Source organism: Sylvia atricapilla, chromosome 2 (genome assembly GCF_009819655.1).
Source record: "Sylvia atricapilla isolate bSylAtr1 chromosome 2, bSylAtr1.pri, whole genome shotgun sequence".
Lineage (NCBI taxonomy): Eukaryota > Metazoa > Chordata > Aves > Passeriformes > Sylviidae > Sylvia > Sylvia atricapilla.
This window is the reverse complement of record NC_089141.1, coordinates 21,268,651-21,288,476: the sequence shown is the minus strand read 5'-3', so window position 1 is coordinate 21,288,476 and position 19,826 is coordinate 21,268,651. Positions and strand designations below refer to the sequence as shown.

The 19,826-nt window shown below is 41.8% G+C and overlaps 1 protein-coding gene and 1 long non-coding RNA gene across 2 annotated transcripts in view; both read left to right on the top strand.

The window, feature by feature from the left end:
• Nucleotides 1–3,425, top strand: part of LOC136375449 (uncharacterized) — a 411,577-nt gene extending 408,152 nt beyond the window's left edge. The window contains exon 7 of the long non-coding RNA XR_010746077.1: nucleotides 3,328–3,425. This is a non-coding gene — a long non-coding RNA (uncharacterized lncRNA). The remainder of the gene's footprint in view (nucleotides 1–3,327) is intronic.
• A 6,643-nt stretch (nucleotides 3,426–10,068) lies between these two features.
• Nucleotides 10,069–19,826, top strand: part of ZBTB20 (zinc finger and BTB domain containing 20) — a 28,559-nt gene continuing 18,801 nt past the window's right edge. Inside the window, exon 1 of the mRNA XM_066340974.1 lies at nucleotides 10,069–10,252. The gene's annotated coding sequence lies outside the window, so the exon portion shown is untranslated. The remainder of the gene's footprint in view (nucleotides 10,253–19,826) is intronic.

Genomic DNA, 19,826 nt, shown 5'->3' with positions numbered 1-19,826 from the left:
GAAGGAACTATTTTGCTGATTGTCCTTTGCTGGTCAGACATAGGAGTATCCCCAACAAGCAGGAAATACTGAATGTGTTTGATGGTGTCTCTGAGCAGACAGAAGTACATCCAGGGGTAGAGACAGAAATATCCTGCAGGGAACTAATCTAGAAAAAGGCAGTTTCAGGACCAAGCAAAAGCAGTAAGTTGGTGTTTATAATATTTAAGTCATCTGTAAAGGAAATATGATGGTGTGTTGTGTAAAGAGCAGAGTCAGGCCAGTGCTTGCTTCTGCGTGTTTTAGGTAATACAATACGACAGACCACATCAGATCAATGGTTAATGAATAGTCTTGGAAAGGTAGCTAACAAGAAATGAAAGAGTCAAGACACAAATTTCAGGAGGGAGAAGGAGGATCATTGCCTCAGAATACAGAGTTATGGTCCATGAGCCCATTAATCATGAGCATTATTATATAAAGCACCACATTTTCTCCTGACTTTATGCCCACTACAACTGCACTGAAGTCAGTATAAAACTGACCTAAAGTGTACACCTTAAATCACAATCTGTAGTACATCACTACTCTCATAAAATGGACCTTCCTTAATAAAAACACTGATACAATTAATGTTCCTCACACCCTCTAAATTACCAGATAAAACTTGGAAAGAGCAAGGTGGAATAAAAGTGAGCATATATAAAATGCCCAAGTTACTATCATTAGTGGAAATATTTAAGTAATAAAGTCTGCATTTCTGGAATGCATTCATGCAGAAAATTTATCCTCCAAAATCTTAATTAAGCACACAGTACCCCATGGAACAGAAATATAATGCTTTCCTTTTCTGGGTAGAAGAGCCCAGATAGACAGGGGAGAAGTTACTTAACCCAATGTCACACATTGCATTCCACTGTTGTCCTGCCTGTCTCTTTTTTTGTCCTATCTTCTTATGGTCAAAGATCCTTATCCTCTTATTTTTCCAAAGCTAAATTAAGCCTTTTACAAAAATTTGAAGTATTTCATTCTCTGTTGCAATTCCAATGTCTTAAGAAGTATCATCAGCTTTGTTGATTTTATGTATTTAAAAAGTACCTAACAACTGCTGAGGATCTCAGTGCTTTATGTTCATCACACTGGAGGGAAGAGAGATATCTTCCCAGGCCATAGCAAAAAACATGGAGAAAAATGAAGATATTTTAAGTATTGCCTTTCACAGAGATTTTTGAGCCCAGATTTTGTAGAAGACTTCCAACAGCCCATCTCTAACAACTTGTCTGCCTGACCCTTGATGTGAAGCCAGATTGAGTGCTAGGCAGTGCTACAAGAGAGAGCCACTTGGATTGGGATCCCAGAGATTGGAAGAGCAATAATGACACAAAAAGAGAGGTGACAAAATATGCAGGATTAGTACATGCAGTTCTTAGGCTTCTCTTGTGTGAAATTAGGAGTGAAGTGAGCAGGAGTTCTGCTGCAGTAAAGACTAAAGACCCAATCCTGTGATTTTTCTGCTTCTAGTACAAGTTAAAAATGCACATTATCTGAAGTATGAGGCAGTTTTTAAGGCACGTGGGATTTATTCCTTAAAAAGGTGAGCAATAGCCAAATAAAAGACAGACTGATGTGTGGAAAGTGGATATCATAAGAAGCAAGGTCAGCGTTAACAGAACAGGTGGGGTGTACATGGAGGTGGAAAGGAGAGCTTGAAAGTAAGCCATGCTGAGTGTTAGCAAGGACTTAAATCTACAGAATCCTTAGGCGTTGCTGAGCCTTTGAAATTCAGTCCTTGGTTCTGGTCAAAAGTGTCACTGTTTTATGTAATTCTTTTGAACTAACCTGATGCATGTGGTTCCTCTCCCAAGCCCTGGTGAAACTCAGAGGTTCAGGCTAAGTTGTAGATTTTTTTCTGTGTGTGTTTGAATTTACCTAATTTGCAATTCAAAGCAGACTCCAAGAGGGGAGAACCTAAAAAACTGGAATCAAAGAAAATGTTTGCTTGAGCCCCTGTAAAATGTAGCTGCCAGATTTCATGTAGCCTGTTGAAATCAGAATTTAGTATATATCTCAGTCACTAAGAAACATCATCATTACAAAATGTGTGAACATAAAATTGAATATATATTTTGTGAAGTATATTATTACAGTGTCATCTAAAATCCTTCATTGTGTCTGTTGGTGCTCATTGGAGTGTTCTGCTGCACAAACAGTGGGGTTTTTTTGTGTTGCATTTTCAGACATAAATTCCAACTTAAACAGTGACATTAGCTACCTGGGAAAAAACAATTACATCTCTTACCATTTTTCATTCACCTTCTTGATTTCTTTGATAAAACAAATAGTTGCTTTTCTGGTCTGCTCAGAGTAGGCAAGATCATTTTTTCAGTCCTGTCCACAGTGGCTTTACTGTGGACAAGACTGAATATGCTGATGTCTCAAGAATTCTTTGTCTAAGTGAAGTGAGCAGGATTTAATTCTGTCCCTGGATGTCAACTTCAGACATACTCCCAACATAGCCACAGTGAGCCACCAAAGGATAATAAGAAGCTAGCAAAGGAGAAGTTCTCTTAGTCCTCCCTAGTCTAGAGAGGGATCCAAATCCTCCAAAAATGTAAATACTCCCAAAACCTTAGATCTGGATGGTGAAATCACCCTCTAATAAATACTGGAGCTGAGGTTTTTCTCAGTGGATCCCCTTCCATCTCAGTTCATTGGTTCCAACTATCTCTTGAGCTCAGAAGATTTCAGAGAAAAAGGTGCTGCTGAGCAGAACCTTTCCTGCAAGGCTAGCAATAAGTTACTTCCCTGGTGTCACTGCCGTAGACCAGGAGACTGATGAGAGAAAAGAGGAATTTCTGCTTTGTTAGGAGCCATGCTTTTTATGATGTAAAGACAGCAAAAGACATGAAGGAGGATTTTCCCCTTCCTTTTCTGCCTTTCAGTCCTGAGGAGGTGTTTGTTGCTGGTCAAAACGCAACTGGCCTTGTTGTTCTGCTGAGATGCAGTCGAGTGCCAAGTTTGTGCTAGCTCTCCATCAGTGCTCCATGCTCGTGCCATTGGAGTGAGTGACTTCTCAGAAGGAATCCTGCTGATAGCACCTTGGTGGCTAATCCTCCCTGTCCTCCTTGCTTCACCAGATTAGGTTGCATGGGCAGACTGGGGTAACTGGGGGCTGACTCAGTGGTCGTTAGCAGCCAGGGCAGGAGGGGTTGAATCCAGCACTACCAGTCTGCAGCCAGCTGTATTCACAGCACAGAATGCCAATTAAGAGTTGTAGCAAGTTTTCTTGCTCTCAGTAAATAATTATTATTTCCCCCTGACCTTTCCTTTTGATTCTTCCTGGTACAGACACAGCCTCTCTCTGTTCCCTGCCCCAATGAACGTCTGCACTAGGTCCAAGGCTTGGAGTAATTTACCTGAAGAGTGATACCATTTGGAAACCACTGTAAGTATATTTTATCTCTTATAAAAGACTTCTTGTTCAGCAAAAAAAAAAAAAAAAAAAAGACATCTTACAAAAACAAAAACAAACTGCAGCACCTGTGAGCCTTACTGATGAGGGTAAACTAAGTTTTGCTTTTGAAATTTGCAAGGAAATATGTGGGCAAAAAGTATGTCAGTAAAAAACTGTTAAATATTTAAGTCATAGCCTCACAGCATAGTTCAGCAATGGTTGGTTTGATCTGCTTGTATCTTCTAGTTTGGCAGGTTCTCCCTGCTTATTGCTCTAGTTTGTGCTGTCTGAGTTGGTTCATCCATGTTTGCCTTTGCAGTGTTTATCTTCTTTTTTATTCTTACTACTTTTTAATGAGACACCTTTCCTCTCGCTGGTGTTTCAGGCAATACAGATGGAATCTACTGCATCTCTTTAAAAGTTTACACTGTTCTTTCTGGGCCTTGAGACACTTATTACTCAAGGCCATTATGATTTTGTAGATTTGGCTGGATTACATAGGTAAAGTTGCCTGAGAGAATTCTGACTGCATTGTGGTTTTATTATGCTCTCAAATGACCATTTGTACTTTTCCCCCATAAATATAATAGTTTTGAATTCTTTTGATCAATTCTCAGTAATTGTCAGTATTGTCACAGTGTTAATGTAGCTGAGATGCTCTGATGTTATAAGTCAGGCAAGCTCAGTAGTCAGGACCCAAATCTCATGAGACTTGTGGTTTAGACGGAATAAATGGACAAATTTTAGGCCATATAAACCTTACTTCAGGCCTGACAAGAACCCAGCAAATTTCAATCTTACTTTAACTTAATCTCTGAGTTTAATTTAATTATGTTAATCAGTCTCCTGTAAGGGATTTTGGAGTTTATTTTACTTTTCTGTGTTGATTAAATTTTCCAGGCTTTTATTGCACTAGAACATTGGGTCTCTCTTGTCAATTCTCCGTGCCTCCCATTCTTGCTTTGCAGTGTTCCGCTGGGATTTCTCTTTCATATTACATTTTATGGCGATGTTTTCAGGAGTTTGTGTTTTCCATTGTATGACATAAACTTGCAATCAGAGATTTTAAACAAGCTGCCAGTCATGTAGCTGCAACGGCGTGAAGATCAATGTGGCTGCAAAATCATCAGAGAAGCTGTGTGAATATTCAGGCAGCCAGCCTGTGCAGGACTTCTAACTACTGACACAACACTTCTGGTAGGAAAACTGTGATGGCTCAGGTGGTTTAAAGTGAGCTTGTCTTGGGAAGCTTCACCCTCAGCTCTGGCATTCAGTGTGCCCTGAATCTTGAGGTGAGGTCTCTGGGCAGCTTTCAGTGGGTTCTTGTTCTTTCAGGCCTGTTTTTTTATATTCAGTGATTGTACTAATCTCTCTCTCTTTACATTGTCAGTTTCTAAATATGTATTGTCAATGTCATGTCTGGAAGAGACACAACACTGGCAGTGATAAGCACTGATATCAGGAGCTGTGTTAGTCGCACACAGGCAGAGGAAGAATGTGCAGCAGAACACTCAGGAAAAATACTGCATAAAATCAGACGTGAACTATTTTCACACTCTTATTTTTAGGATCTGAAAAGCTGGAGTTTGAGGGTTTTTTCCAATTACATACAGCCTCTGAATTACTGAGGTTACAAACACACTGTGATCCAGTGAGTTAAGTGCAGTGCTTGGACACTACACCCATCTCTGACCTGAGGGCACTTACTATAAGGTGATGCCATAGCTGTGAAAAGGCGAAATAATGCCTGGAATATGGGTGGGCAGACTCAGCCAGCAGCAGCACTTACAACAACACCAGCAACCCTGTGACATGTTCCCTCTGTGCTGTTTAATATGCAACAAACAAAGGTCTGCTTGGTGACCCAGCCCTCCCTGTATTCAGAGGCTGAAAACTGCCTCATTATTGTTCATTATGTAGTATTATTCTCATGCAGTCACATTATCATAGCTTCCCCTGAGAGCCAGGATGCTACTGTGGGCTCTGCACAGCCACACTGGTTCCTATACCTGAGCTAATTTGTTCAGTGCTAACCTGATGTCTCTGCAGGACAGAGTTATTCCCCTTGTAAGGGAAGGATCAAGCATTAGTTATAGCTGCTGTGTGAGAAGTACAACATACACTGTCTATTTTTGACAGGGACCTGCTTTGCTGGCCCCACTGTGAGAACGTGTTAACTCATCCAGGGGAAATTCATTCCAAACTCAAGTAATGGTTGCAAGGGAGGTACACGCAAAGAAATCAACTGTGGAGAGCAAATGGAGGGCTGAAGGAGAGAAAGTTGTATGCAAGAGTGGCAGCAAGAAAGGGGAAGTGAGGCAGGGGTTTTAAAGGCATTCCAAAGCTCAGAGGTAGTAATTAGTTTCTAGATAGCTTGGAGGTTAGGACACCCAAAATATTACTCATTCTGCCTTCAAATGAAACAGAAATGAGCCAATACTAGTTTACAGCCAGTGCCCAGATCACTGCAACCACTGCATCATTGTGAGTTGCCCACCATTTGAGATCTGGCTGTATGATAGTGAGGTGTTAAGGTACATGGAATGGAGCAAATGCCTCAGTGCAATGAGGACGCTGACAGAAAACAGAAATAAAATTATGGCAGTGATTGTACATTTTGCTTTACACGTGAGCTGGTAAGAACTGATAACACACAGTTCTGTTCAGGGATGACAGTGGAGGCAGTTAGCTACTGTTAGGAGCGCATACTGGAGCGCATACAAAGAAGAAAGAAGATAATATATTTTAAGTGGTATAAATTAGCATAATGAAAAACAGCACAATAAATATAAAGGAATGCTGAAAGTGAATACTAACAAAAGGAAAGTATGTGGATATAGGATAGAAGATAAAAAGTGATAGAGTAGGTAGGATGTTTAGAAATAAACTGGATAAATCTCTTGTAAATCAGTAGCAAATATAAATTCTGCCGGGACCCTCTAGACTTTGAAGTCAGTATCTTTTCTGTTCCCAGCTTCAAGTCCATGTACCAAAGTGCCATCTCTTTGCTGTATTGCCCTTTTGCCATTCTTCACAAGGAGCAAGGATGATGATGGCCCTCTGATAATGTTAAGAATCGGTTTGGTATTGGAAAGGACTTGTAACCCACCACAAGTATGTGTGGAGGAGATAGCCAGAGATTAGAACGGAGCCCCTTGCTCCAAGAGCATATTCCCAAGTCTTTTGCATTCCAAAAAGGGCAATTGTTGCTCTTACTAAAAAGTAAATAGCAAACAGCTCTTTTCCAAGATTAGTATGTAGAGAAGAGCGTAATCATAAGAACTAAAGTAGCAAGATAGACTTACCTTTATGACTTTATTGCAATCTCATAGGATTGGCAGTGAACTCCAAAGGTGGGACATAAATGTAATTTGGGAAGGTTCTACAAACACTATTGATTACTTGTTTCCTTCTTGCTCCTACCCTTGTTCTTTCAGAGTTTTTGACACAGCTATAACAATTCACAGTTTTCCAAATTTAGTGTGCCATTTTTACCTTTTGGAACATGGAGATATATTAGAGAGCTTGCTGACGAAAGTGTTCATAGAAGTAGTGTGCAATCAGGAAAAAAATTAGGTTGGAAGGGTCCTCTGGAGGTCTCTAGTCCAATTCCCTGCTCAGAGCGGAGCTGACTTCCAAGCTGGATTAGGTTATTCAGGGCCTTGTTCAATTAAGTTTGGAAAATCTCCAAGGATGGAGATGCCACAACCTGATTGAATACTTAACAATTCTCCCTGTGAAGACTTATTGCTATAAGATAGCAATACAAGTAGACTATGTAAGAGAATGTAAGAATATTTAATTAGAATATATAGGTGAAGATCATGGCAATAGGAGCTTTCTGTATGGTAGAACAAAGGAATAGCAATATACTTACAGTAACAGCAGGACTGCTGTGGCTTTGCCTTTGCTGGCAATAGTAGTTAGACACTGCAGGGTGGAGAACTTTGGGTTTCTTCATAGGTAGTTTTGATCACAGTGTCCCCAGGATTTTTCTTTTCTGGAATGGAAACCTTTCTTTAGATCCTTAGCTGACTTTGCTGATTCCTTAGCTTCCCTCCTGTGGAAGCCTGCATTCCTTTCAGGTGGTATTGACATGCAGCCCACGTCAGAATAGTGAGAGAAATGAACTGCTGTGGAGAGGTGTTGTCTCCAGTCCCAGTCAGCACCACTGCTATATTCTTACCATCCTAGTGAGCAAAAGTCACCGAGTTGCAGGATTACAATGTGGAAAAGCGATGACATGAGCATCTTGGTAACAGTGTCAGCCTTAGGAGCAAAGTAGGAAATACATAGGTTTGGATAGGAAGAAGCAAGGGATGCTTTGCACAGCCTCCTTGCTGTCACTATCTGTTGCTATAGTCTTTTTTAGCCTGTCCCTCTAATGAGTTTTGAGGGCCTGGGAGGCACAGGCAGGATCAGCCACAGGACGAAACATCAGTCAGAGCTTGGTTTAACAACAGAACTGTGGCTGTGCTAGTTGACTGACAAGTCTTGTTTACTCAGACTAAGCCTCCACTCTGCAAATAACAGCAGTGTCCTGCCCAGGGTAGGCAGCTTTGTGTGTGGATAGACGTGGAATCAGAGGCTGTATTCCAAGGATGTAACTTGGGCTAACTCTGAGCTGAAAACAAACTTTAGATACAGCAGTTCAGCTCCTGGGTGCAAGGAACTTCTTGCCCTGCGCATGCAGAGTCCAAGCCTTTGCTCCCTGGCAAAAAAAAAAAAAAAAAAAAAAAAAAAAAAAAAAAAAAAAAAAAAGATGGGCTATCTGAAAGCTGCTTGGGTAGCAATGCTGTAAAAATTCACTTCTTTATGCATAGATTTCCTGCAGTCCCCAATGCATGCTGGCCGCACATGGAAATGTCCTGGGATCTGGGAATGAGCTGTGTGAAGGTGTGCCAGAGTTCGTTCGGACCATGCCAAAGATCCATGTGGACTGTTTGGACTGTTACAAACAAAACCTATGCAGTCCGCGTACTTTAAAATATATGTGCCCACATACTAGCTATAGTTTACAGCAGCAACACCATTGCCCATCCCGTGGCGTGGAGAGTTATAGTCCCGGCAATCCAGGACGCACAAGGGCTGCCAGCAGCTGCGGGGTTATCAGTGTGACCCCCTCGCTGGCCGCGGCTGACGGGCAGGGCTCAGCTCCCCGGCCGCACCCCGGAGCCCCGGCCGCTCCAGGGCGTCCCTTCCGCGCCACCACCTCCTGGAGGGGGGCTTTACGGGAGGACGGGTCGGGGAAGGGTTTGTTTTCTTTCCTTCCGGCCCGTTTAAGCTACATCTTCCTTCTAAGTGCAGTTTTTCTTCCCCGCGCCGCTCCTGAGGGCAGGCGGCGCGGGCGCTGTCCCGCAATGGCGGCGGGCCGGGCCCTGCCCCCGGCCGGGCGTGCCGCCCTTATGTAAGGCCTTTATGTAAGCGGCCGGCCCCGCTCGCCCCCCGCGGGAACGGCGCTGTCCGCGCTGCGCCATCGCGCTCGGAATGGAGGGGCCGGCGCGGCCCTCAAACCCCGTCCCGGCGGGGAGGCGGGAGGGCAAGGAGAAGGTGCTCCTGCCCTGGCCCTCCATGACGAGAGTCCTGGCCTGTGGAAAGGGCTGTGCCGGCAGGCGGGAGGCTGGACGTGCTCCCGGGGTGCTCCGGCCCTGCTCGGGTGTCGGCGGGAGATAACGGGTTGCTCCGGCATGGCTCCAGCCTGCCCGGCTCCTGCTGCTCTCCCGCCAGAGAGAGCGCGGTTCTCCTCCCGGCATGCGGCGGCCGATGTTGGCGGGGCCCCAGGCGCGTCCCGGCCCGGGCAGCGCAGGCCCCGCCGCGGGCTGCATCCCGAGCCGGCGGTGCCGCTCCCTGGCCCGGGGAGCACGGAGGGAGCACCCGCACCTGCGGAGCGGAGGGGTCACGGTGGGACGGGTGCTGGCTGCCCTGTTCGGAGTGCTCGCTGTGTGCTTCAAAACCTGCCACTTCGCCCGGTGCCTCGCCTTCTCCAGCCGTGAAGCTAAGGTGGTGACTGACTACCTGCCTGATGTACCACTGAGGCTTAATTCCTTGGAGGTCCTGGATGGAGGGAGGTGTTGAGAGCTCATGTGTTCAGTGCTCACAAACAGTTGTTTGAGGTTGCAAATCTTAACGTTTTACTTAGATGACGTGTGCATCTCAAAATTGCCTCAGTGCTTTTCCCTACAAAGCAAGTCTCTGCACTGATTCATCTTGAACCGGAAACTTGCATATTTGTTTGCTTTTCAGGCGATTCTATTATATTTCTGTATAACTCTCTCTATTCAGAATGCTACAGCATTGGTTAATATTTGTCAAACGGCGCTCTGACTGTCTAAACGACTGGGATGAGTTTCATTTTATATGTCATCAGTAGGGGCAGAATAAGGAGCTTCGTGCTTGCCCTATTTGCTGTAACACCGTCTCAGGGCCATTGCATCAGAGTCAAAACAAGGAGCAGCTTGTTTCCAAACAAGAAGTATGGAGGAAAGTCTTCTCTGCCTCCTTCCCTGTAAGGGAAAAGAGAGGCGAGAGGGAGGTGGTGGTGGGGGAAGAAAGTTATCTTTAACAGATTCTAAAAATGCCTTTTCCCAAATATGCAGTCAGTCCCTTCAAAGGTCTCTTTGTTTATTTTCAGGAAGAAACCCAAGACAGCTGAAAACCAGAAGGCGTCTGAGGAGAATGAGATTACTCAGACGGGTGCATGCAGCGCCAAGCCAGGCCTTCCCTGCCTGAACCTTGAAGCTGTTCCTTCTCTGAGCCCGGCCCTCATCCACTCTCCACATTCACCAACAAACCTGCACGCACACACAGGGTCATCTGATTGTGAGTACACCAACATGCTGCTGGGGTTCTTGAAAACACCTCCCTTACTCTGCACCAGGTTTTCCAGGCTGGATGCTCTTCCCATAATGTCATAAGCAGGACTTCCTCAGGGCTTACCTTTTCCCTTCTTTGGGAATGACATCTAAAGCAGAACATTTTTGTGTTAAGGTTGTGATCGTGATAATGCAATCAGCCAGAGAAAGCTGAGAGCATGTTGTTAGGTCAGGTTGCTGCTTATTACAAATTAAAAAGGGAAGACCCCTCAAGCATGTCCCTGTCCAACTAGAACTGTTGCTCCCCTCCAGGTAGTCACATGCTTCTCTTTACCCAACCATATTTCCCGACTGGGGGGTTTCAGCCCATGCTGAAAACAAGTGCCTGGCTCTGCAGCCCAGGTCTGTAAAGTTTCTACAAAGAAAGGGGGGTGTTTTGTGGAGAGGATCAGTCTGTGAGAGTCTGGAAAATCTTTGTAGACTTGTGTGGTTGTACCAGCTTTTTTAAGGCCCTTGTTTTGAGGGCATTCACTTTCAGATTACTCAGAATGGGTTAATTTGCCTTTTAGAAAATGTTCGTCTCCATTTTGCCAAAAAATACAAAAATAAGGGAGGGAATCATTAAAACTGGATTTTGAAAAGTCATCTTACCTCACCAGCTATTCAAAACATTGTCATTTCACAGAGGTCCTTGCCTGGAAGTCTCTTGGACAAGAATGTGCAGGGTAATGTGAATCTCACCGCTCACTAGTTTTACAATATGTAGTTTTCCTCTTCTGCAGTGGTTTAGGATATTGTAAAATTTACAAGAGGGGGGGAGAAAGGAGAAGGATGATGACACCAGGTTTCAACAGCTCAGAAACCAACCAGACTTTGCAAAAGCCTATCAAAAAAAATCAGGGCATGACAATAAAAAATCAGATTAAAAAGTATGTGTATCCTTTTCTTTTTTTAATTTAAAAATCCTGCCTCAGGGCCAAGCTTAGAAGCAGTTGGGTTATAGGGATCATCACTATCAAAATCACTTTAGCTGCAATTCATTCCTGTTGGCTTCTGACTTTATTCAGGATGAGCTTCTGCTAGAGATCTTGATTTTAATAGAGCTGGTAAACATTGGGGAGAGTTTCCTAAATCTCACCTGGTGATTTGGGGAGAAGAAAGAGGTGTGAAACAATTGAACAGCAGGCAGCATGCAATTTAGTGTATACAAGAATTCTCTTCAAATTGGAGATGTCAGGCTCTTTGTTCAAACTGGGGTGCAGTTTTGTCTTGTAATGTTTTCTGAAAAGAAAAAGCTTGTGAAAGGATGCAAGAAATTATCAGAACAACAAGAAAAAAATAATCCTTATTTTCAAACAAAGAATCCCTTTATCCCATTCACAAAGATGAAAGAGTTCATTAGTAAATGGGATTTGAAACCTCACACTGATTTTTTTGACAGTACAAATGGAAACCCATGAAAGCAACCTTAGGACAGAGGCCAGCAGGGATTGTTGGGAACTTGGAGAATGAACTCCTGCTTTTGCTTTCTGAGGTGGCCAAGTTCAGGGTGAGGAATATTGGCAGAGGGCAGCAGGGGAAGGTGGAGCCTGCAGTTCTTCATGCTCTACCTGTTCTGTGCACAGTGTCTTTTAGACCTCTAAGTTTTTAGTGTCCCCAAGTCACCTTCTGGATGGTGTCAAAGGTCTTTTCCAACCTAAACAATTGAATTATTCTATAAATAGGGATAAGCTGCCAGCCCAGGTTAGATGCTTCCCTCAAACTGAAAGTGTGGGGTTTTGTTTTGGTTTTTTGTTTTGGTTTGGTTTTTTTTGTTTGGTTGGTTTTTGTTTTTGTTTTTTTTTTCAGAAAATGTGTTTAATATCAGTTTCAGCATTAGCATTGTCCTACCTTGTGAATTGTTGAAAATTAGCTCCCAAAATATAGGTAGAGTCCTGTAAAAATTCAGGAAATGGTAAGACCTCTTGTGGTATTGATCTCTGCTAGCTGATCCCATGTACTTTGAAACCAATAGAAAATCTCACAATTATTTATGATGAGTTATGACCTTTATCAGACTGTATTTGTTAGAGGTGTTATGCATATAATTAATGTTTGGCCTGCCCTTGCAAAACAACAAGAACCCACATGAACTAAAATGAGACATGATGAGTGTTTGCTGCGTATTTGCTGTAGTTTTCTATCATGTTTGTGGTATTCTTTCTTAATATTCCTCAATCTTCAGCGCTGGAATATGTTTATGGACACAAAACATTGATCTTTGTGGCTCCCAACATTAAAAATGGGTTTCCCTGCAGTTACAGATGCTTTCTCCGTATCTCTGATGTGCCCTGTCTTTTGGATTCTTTACCCTCACTCTGGAATCTCTTCCTTCTCTTTCCCTCCTCTCAGAGCTACGTTGCCACATCTTTCTTCCTCTCAGCTTTTGGACCCATAGTGATGCTTTTCTTCTTTGGACCAGCAAGACTTTCTGTCCTCCTGGCCAGTAAAACTTTCTGTCCTCCTCTCTACCTTTAGACAGCACAACATTACATGTCTTCCCTTGCCTAGACCATCCTAGTGCCTGTACCCCCCCAGGTGGGCAGATACTTCATTTGCAAAGGACATTCTTCATTCTGCTGGGAAGTTTTCTAGTGGATGGCAAATAATACAAAAATACTTTAAAACTAGAATTAGACAGGAAGTTTGGGAGGAATTTTCTCTGAAAATACCAGAAACACCCAGAGTCAGCATGGTAGGGTATATCAATTCTTGGAAAAATGCACAGATGGTTTCATAAGGCCTCATTCATGTATCTGGGGGGGAAAAAAAGGCTTGGATTTTATGGACCACCTTTTCAAATCAGTTTGAAATCTTCACTGACCATTTTGCATGCACAGTCACTAGTGCTTGGCAGAAAACAACGCCACATAATTATTATTATGAGAAATGTTCAGAAGCCAATCTACTTTAAAATATCAGGGTGCTTTTGGAATGATTCAGATCAATTTTTTTTCCAAGCATAGGAAGTAAAAACTGTGTGATAGCCATCTGCTCCTCAGCTGTAAAAGGCAGAGGTGAAGAAAGCCTAAAGCAATAGTCTGATTCCCAGTCTTACTGATATGAATACTTAGCAAAAAAAAAAAAAAAAAAAAATCCTGGGTAAAATAATATGCGATGCACAACATAATTTATGGTTTCATTCTGTAGCATAGTATGTTCTACATGCTGCTTCTGGTGCCACTTATTCCAAATGAAATTGCATTATTCCTCAAATTTGCAGAACTGTGTCTTAGATTTCTGGGTATGAACATTGTATTTCCAGCACAGATGAATCCTTGAAGCTAAATCCAGAACACAGGATGCACTATGTCCAGTCCCATCTCTTCTAGTCTTGGGAAATGCTGACTCATGCAATACAATTGGAGAACCAAGTCAGAGGCGGAGGTGCTTCCTGAGGTAACTGTTTTCATGGAGGACTTGGCAGATAGAAAAACACCACTTTGAATTAATTTGGAATTAAGTGATAAAGTGAGCTGATAGGACTCCAGCTGAGTTATACCTCTAGCTACTCAGCTGTCACAAACACATCTATCTGCTTACCCAGAAGAAAAGCACTCATGCAAGGACAAAGTTCTGGAAAGGTTATAAGAAAGCAAAGGAAAGCAATGAGATTTGTGCTATTCCCATTTTTTCACATATTCCTTGTTTATGGATAGAGAATACATAAAGTGCATAATAAAGTTACAGTTCAAAGACTGAACAGCCCCAGGTTAAGTTTCTAAAGATTTTGGAGAGAGGAAGAAGGTCATCAGGACCTAGCTGCATTTAAACTGGTTTGGTCTGCATAGGCCAGTTTTTTCAGGAGCCTTTCAGAAAGCATGTTTAACTGTATATGTTTTGCAAGTGCCAAGAGATAAGATCACTTTGGCAGAAACTTCCACGAGTTCTCAAAGATACAATCAGACAAAAACTTCATTCAGGCTCTGATGTATGCATCTTAACAGATGTGTCCAAACTCAAAGGAATCCCACGGGAACAGTGCAACTGAATCTCTTTGTCTCTATTGATAGTTAAAAGAGTTATTCTTAGACATTGGATGGTCCATCTGTGAAGGTATTTGTTCCAGACAAGACAAAAGCAACATCTTTGCGAAGAGTTTCCATGGGACTGAGAGGCAGGTTGGACAATCACTGAAAAAACTTCTGAAGCAGTATTTATGATTTCAGGGAACACAGAATTCTTGCAGAGACCTGAGATTCTGGTAAGGAATGAGTTGAGAAGGAAAGTAAGGCATGAATATTGTTTTGAAAATCTATTTAGCAATCATCGGCAGGTTGTCGAAATAAGGGAGGACTTTGTTTTAGCAAGGGACAGGGAGTTTTTTGCATTAAATAGAATGTACTTTATAAACACTCTCTGTGATAGACCACTCTTTGCCCCTACATGCTCAAGTACCATGGCTGTCTTGGTCCAATTCCAGCATTTTTCAGCTTTCAAAGGACGAGAACATTGAAGCAGAGTATTTGCTTTTTTTCCTTTTAAGTGCTGATTTTTGTAGCTTCTTAGCCTTCCAGCATGACAGGAAAAGACAAAGTGGGAACCTCACAAGAGTCCTTAATTCCACAGAGCATTGATAGTGAATATGGAAACTCTGGGGTTTCATTTTCTTGAGCAGGTAGAGGGTCCCACCATTCCCTTCCTATGAATCTTCCAGTTTGATTTGCCTGAGGCTAGTGTAGGCTGGGTAGATTTGAAGGTGGTTTGGCCTCACCTTTACCTTTTAGGTTTCCTGTGTTTCTCTTCGAGGTTCTGTGGCAGGAAGAGAATGGTTATATGACCTGATGGCCTTCCCCCTCTCCCTGGAAATCTGTGGCTGTGATTCCCTAGGAACTGCCCTGGAGCTTTCAAGTGGTCTTCACTCTCAGTGAAGACAAGAGGAACCCTGATTGTACCAGCTTCCTTGTTTAGAGAGTCAGGCAGTATGTCAATAGTCATTTCAGCTGTATTTTTGCAAATCTATGTATGGGATGTCTTAGCTAATGCTGAATATTTTTAGGTTGTTTTTGGTGACCTAAGAAATGATGTATGTTTAGATATCTATTTTAGATGATATAATAATAATGATACTGGCCTTTTCTGTAGAAAGCTAAACGGAAAGCATGGATATCCATAGTTCTCAAATACTGATGTCACAACACTTAATTATACTTTCATCTTTCAGAACATTTGAAATTTTTTTTAGTAACTGCTTCTCTTTTTAGTAGTTGTAAGTGATTTCTATGTCCCATGCACTCATATTTTTGATTGTAAAATTATCAAAGGAATATCAGTCAGGGAAAAACTTGTGTTTTTATAGGAGCAGATACGTGTTGCTTGAATTGTGTAGAGACAAAAGTAGGTACAATTTACAGGTTTGCAAAACTATAAGCTGGGCTCACCCTGCCTCTTGAAAAAGCCATCACAATATACTGAAGAACTGGCAGTGAAAAATGTTGTAGTAGTGGTAGGAACTGGTCTCTATATTCTAATCTGTGCACTAAGTGAGTTTTGTCAGGTTGGTCTCTCGGGCTTTTCGTCTCTTGAGAAATGACTAATAGCATATGGTACTTCACTTACAAAGTCAGTGAGTGTGTTTTCAGAAGCAACTGTGAAGCTCAATTTCCACTGATGCATAAATCACTTACATTTGTAACACATAGATGCCTTTGAAAATTTGTCTAATTATCCCAAATGTTGGTTCTGTTATTTGATGTCCATGTAATACTGTCTTGGTGTTTGGTTGTGGTGTTCAGTGCTTTTCATACTGCTCTCCATTTAGAGAACTGTCAGTGGTAACCTGCATAGTCTCAGCTTTGGTTTAAAAGTGCCATGCATGCTCCTAACTCCCATGATTTCAGGGAACATCTTGAAGATATTTCTACAGTGGATCTATCCTTTCTAAATACCAGGGAAAAGGAGAAGACTTACTGCTCTTTACAGTTCCATAGCTTCCATTCTTGAGATGATCGGGTTGGTAATGCCCTAGTGTTTCTCTTTGTAAGTCATGCTGCAGCCAGTGAGACACACTCTAACTGTTCATTAAGATGTCTGCAGTCTGTTTCTGAGTTTACTTTGTCATGTCTTCAGAGTCAGCCCCCTCCAAGATTTTAATTACTGTTCTTTATGTTTACAGTCTTCAGTAAATAGTTCTTCTGTATATATTTCACCTACTTCACTCATGAAATGAGGGAGTGTTGAATATGTACAAATACCTATCGCTGTTCAGTGTATCAACATGTTCTAGTACTTTTTTCAATATTTCGGATTTTGTTTGGTTGGTTTTGGGAGGCGGGCGGGTGGTGGTGTTTTTTTCACTTTGGGGTTTTTTTATAAGTCTCCAGAGTAGTGCTTTGCTGTTGTCTCATTGAGCTGGCTTACCTTCTTCCATGATACTCCATCTTGAAAATTAACCAATAATGTCAATTGCTCAGTAGAGTTTCTGTAATCTCCTTGATTACCTTTACTGCTCTCATAGATAGAAGTCTTGTTAACACAGTGACACTACTACTTGCCTACCTAATCTATCAAGCCACGGAGTCTGCAGCACTTTGTAGATGCCAATTGTTGTTCTGTTAACTTCCTCTGATATGTTTAAATAATTTTTATTACAGTATTTGCCTTTATGCTTTTAGTGAGTTTTTCTTTAAATTTCCTCTTTGCCCTTCCTAATCTTTGTTTTACATCTAGTCTGCTAAAGTTTATGCTCAGTTCTATTAATGTCACTTGGGCATGATTTCCATGTTTGGAAGAATAAATTTTCAGCTTTAATGAACTCTTATACCTTGTTATTTAACCATTGTAGCATTTTCTACTTCCTCGTTTTTCTTTTGTTGTCCTTGGATAGGCACATGGACTCTATTAAAGTATTATTAAGGCCACCTCTACTGTTCTTAGGGATTTTACTTCCTTATCTTTTCCTTTCAGACCCTTTCTGACTAACTTCCTCTTCTTTTTTTTCCTTTCAATAGTTGTTCTTCTCAAAGTTTCACATACCAAAACTGTCACTTCGCGATCTGCTTGAAGGATATCAAACATAATCATGCCAATCATTGTTATTTCATGTCTTAACCATACATGCTACTGCTGTCATCTCCTCTGTCTTAATTGGGTGAGAAAACTAAACCAAATGTGCCATTTCCCTAATATGGTCTTCAGAAGAGTACTTCAGTGTTTGACAGGTGACTCCTGCTTGAAGGAAACTAAAGCAGCTGAATCTCCATCTCCTTTTGTCCTGCTGTGGGTTGTTAAACTGCTGTGCAGCTCAGTGCTTGCCTCTCTCCCGGTTAGTCCCTTGTGTGCTGTAGGGAGACCCCTTCCATGCACTGAGAAACATCGACTGGTGTAGGAGTGGCCTGGTTTGTTGCAGCTACACATCTCCAAAGTTACAGGTATAAAAACATACTTGGTCACTTCCTGCTCCTTTTCACCACTGTGATCTGTTTAGCATTGGAGTTTTTTGCTCTTTTCCTCTAAGCTTCCATAGTCACTTTCTCCTCTTTTGTTTACCTGTGGTAGAGTATCCATGTAATCTTTGTGCTGTGATCCCCCTGAGTAACTTTAGAACAAGTATGGCCAAACGAGTATTCAAATTAGAGAAAACCAGAACAATTCTTGCATTGTTTTCCACTGAACAAAGGGAGCTCTTTCATTTGAACTTTTTTTTTGAACTGAAGCCTTAACATGGTAGTGGGAGAGAACCTGAAACATAAAACCAAAGGATTGTTTAATACCACCTACTAGTGTTTATAAAGTGTGCTAAGAGGTGTTCACAAGAAGTGTGGTGTTTGATCTACTCCATGGGTGAGAGTCAGTTGTAAGCCATGAGAATGTCACTGAACTTCATTTGCATCAGGCTGTTTGCCTGGCATCCCGGTGCATGCAGACCTTAGCGGCGTGTTCTGGCTGGTGCTGGGCATTTGAATTCCCGAGGACACCAAGTGCTATTGTTTCTAGAGGGGATGCCATTGTGCCAACTCTTAATTTATTTTTTTTGTGGCTGTTTTCATTGTCCATGGAGTCATTCATGAGGCTAAAATAAACATGAGATCCAGTCTTATGTATCTACCACTCAGGAAATAGAGTACAATGAGAATTCAAGAATCTGTCAGCACAAATACCTCCTTGAGAAATTAACTGCACCTATGAAAAAGAAATAAACATATCGTAGAACCCCTACTCATCCAAGCTTTGTTGTGTTAAGCATTGAAAAGATCTCTGCCCAGCTGGGATGTGCAGTATGTACTCTGTATCCATCTGTGACATGTGGTGAAACGCTTCTTCTTGAAAACCCACGAGAGGGAAGTGGTATAAATTAAGAGTAATCTCACAGCAGCTATTTTTTGCGTTCTTAACCAGTGAAAATCTAAGTGTAGCAATATTATGCATCTATTAAAAATCTTGAAAGGCTCTTTATAACTAGATGATAGGAGTGATAACGTGTAATTTATTGATGTTACACAGATAGAGGAAGAAACTCACAAAGTAGCAATTTTTGTGTGAAAAGGGGTATGATACAGGAAATAAAAACAGAGAAAGGGACTTCTCGTAGTTTCATGCCTGTGTGGGCAACCATGTCAATTTTAACAAGAATACCTTGTGCTTTGATCCTATGCTACATTCAAAAGTAAAGCTCCCAGATGCTATCTCTAGTGTTTTTTGGATAGAGGGTAGAATGTGCCTGAAGGCAGACCTGAGAAATAACTCCCATGCACTGCATTAGTATCACCTGTTGGTGTCTGAATGCTTGTGTATACATGTAATTCCAGGGCCTTTTCCCCAGGGAGTGAGGGGAAGCACTGGAACTGACAATGTATGTTTAATGCTAGAGTTCCATCTGATGGTATCAAGCCACTCAGGAATGCTGTGTTCTTGCTTATTATTCCCTTGAGTTATTAGTTTAGTGTTCTGCCATACATTTCTATTCCTATCAAAGCTAAGTAGGTGATTTTGGAAATAAGTCTGTTCCCAGAGATTGCAGAGGTCTCACTGAGGACAGAAACATTTCCTGTGGCCTTCAGTATTGTAGATATGAGCATGTTCTGTTTCCCACTGATCTTTAAATCTGAACTATAAGCAGGCCTGAACATTCATCCCATAAATTCAAAATAAAGAAGCCACAGTCCAAAACAGTATGAATGTGTGTCTCACGATATTTCTAAGTTGAAATATTCACTAAAGCACCCAGTTGTACTAGTTAACAATTACCCTTTCACTAGTAGATAAAAAAGACAAGTGGAAAAAACAACCAAATAAGATGTAGCATTTTCATGTGATAGCTTTCCTCTACTCAGGGCTGAGACAGAGGCACTGGATGAGATAAAAGAATCTTTTCTCAGCCCTGAGGACTGGCATTTACAATTTTTCATCCATCCCTTGTTTCTCTCATCAACCATAGTTCTGTCACCAGAACAAAATCTCCTGCACTGAAAGGCTTTTCTCTGGAATCATGGAGGAAATAAGCAATGCTCTTTCACAGGCTCTCCCACAAAACTCAGCCATAACTGACAGCACCCTTTTCCTAACAGACTGCAACACACATTGCCTCTAGAGGATTCTAGCTT